The sequence below is a fragment of the Dermacentor albipictus genome, chromosome 9 (genome assembly GCF_038994185.2).
Source record: "Dermacentor albipictus isolate Rhodes 1998 colony chromosome 9, USDA_Dalb.pri_finalv2, whole genome shotgun sequence".
In the NCBI taxonomy this organism is placed as follows: domain Eukaryota; kingdom Metazoa; phylum Arthropoda; class Arachnida; order Ixodida; family Ixodidae; genus Dermacentor; species Dermacentor albipictus.
This window is the reverse complement of record NC_091829.1, coordinates 45,029,359-45,031,603: the sequence shown is the minus strand read 5'-3', so window position 1 is coordinate 45,031,603 and position 2,245 is coordinate 45,029,359.

Genomic DNA, 2,245 nt, shown 5'->3' with positions numbered 1-2,245 from the left:
CAAGTGTTAACGTTTGTGGATTATTTAAAAGCGTTAAGAATAATTTTTGAGCCCTCATTTTTGTTTTACATTTTCACGCGTGATACTTTAGTTTCGCCTGAAGAGAAACATTCGTTTGGTGTGGTGACTCCGAGGACAAGTTAATGGGTGAAGTGTAGATGAGGTTAAAGGTACATGAGATTTTGCAATAAATTACGTATGCAAGAACTCTAGAGTGTTATGAGCGTGCCTAACGAGCGACAGAGAATTTAGCCCTCCGACCTGCAGAACTACGAAAGCCGCCAAGACCAAATTTTGCGAAAAATGGTGGCACGCTATGGAAACTCTCTGTGCGAAGTATGGGTGGATCAAAGACAGACTTTGTAGAAAAAATTCTTGTTCAAGTGTCACGGAATGTTTTATGGCTGCTATCAGCTATACTTCCCAGTGTCCCGACATAGCTGTACTTTACAAAAGGTTTATATTTCGTGGGAAAGTGAACGGGGGTCATGTCAACTACAATGTGCGATAAAAAATGTTTACGTTCCTGTTCCAGTTATTAGCGTTGCCAATATTACTGATGGGGAATTGTTGATAGGAAAAAAATTGAAATTTCGTTCCCTATTTTCCGGCGTCAGAACATGTTCCGACTTTGTTTCAACGATTTCGGCGGTGAACTAAGAAAAATATATTGTTTATAGTTCGCGCAAATCAAAGGTGCATTATGGACAATATATAGGTAAACTTCAAAGACAGGGGACTAATTATGGCATTTACAGTAAATTACGAATGCAAGCGATCCGGAGTTTTATGAATGTGTTTTGCGAACAGAGAATTTATCCCGCTGCCCTGAGGGAACTGTGGATTCAACCGATATCAAATCTAGCGAAATTGAGAAGGGCCGGGGGGGGGGAGGAAGGGAGAGAGGAACGTAGGACACCATGGTGAATGTTATGGCAAAGCATTGTTTGCTGATGAATTATTGGCTTCTTAAGAATTCCAAGCAAGGAGTCCTCCAAAGAATTACTTGTGGGCAAGGTTTCAAACAGAACAGTCATATATAAACCGGGAAATTCTTAAAGTATGCAATACAGTCAAAAGAAAATGAAACTTTTGTTGTGACTGTTCGAAAGAAAGCTACGCTGGAAATCGAAGTTGTAATTCTCCGAACCTCGCACACATCTCTTGCCTTTTTTCTTGGGAATAGTGCAAGTTATTTATGTCGATTGTACTTTGTTGCGTATAGCCTCGCAATGCTATTACGTAAACTAGCGATACATGTATGCTGTAGACTAAAACATGGAGTGCAATTATTAGTTTAAATATTACAAATGTTGTGCAGCAAAGGGGCGTTTTGCATTGAAGCTGTGCTGCTAATACTAGGCGCAGCCTATCGATATATATATATATATATATATATATATATATATATATATATATATATATAGAGGGAGAGAGAGAGAGAGAGAGAAAGAGAGAGAGACAGAGAGGTCAAATCAGTTGAGGTTTGCCTTCCCCACTCGAGAAATACTTGGTACGCCACAGTTCCACACTGTGTGGTTGCGTGGAATGGTGAGGTCATCGCCGTCTACCGGGAGAGAAACTTGAATTTCGTCACATCCGAGGCATACTGATGACTTGTGGAGAGGAAGGTGCCGACTTGTCCTTAGTACATGGTGAGTATATGGTCATTGACATCATTAGAATTGGTAGCACGCACTCGCAGTGCTACTTGACAATGTGTGTGCTGGATTTGGTAGGTGCGTGCAATACTGACTTGCAATATTGTCTTGGTCTTCTGTCGTGGCGATGTAGTTGTTCGTGTCATCACTGCTGATTTGGTGGAGTTTGGGGCGTCCAAATGGTGTAACACTTTCATCGATGGCCTCATGATATATAGTTCGAATTTATCTGCTAAGAGATAAGATAGAACTCTGCTTCTCCATTTCACGGGTTTTCATGGCAAATATAAAATGAGAAATCGAACATGTTACAAGCAGTCATGCTTCGTTTGTGCAGTCAGAGTGCGGTGATCTCTGATTCAGCTTCAAACACAGCGCGAACTTCTGGTATTTCCGTTCCTTTTTCTTTTATATGTTTTATACTTATAATTAAAAATAACCTATTGCTAGTCATCATGATCATCAGGCTATTTTTATGTCCGCTGCAGAACGAAGTTCTATCCGAACGATTCGAATTATCCTTGTCTTGCTGTAGCGGATTCCAAGTTCCAGCTGCAAATTTACTTTTCATCACCCCACCTAAT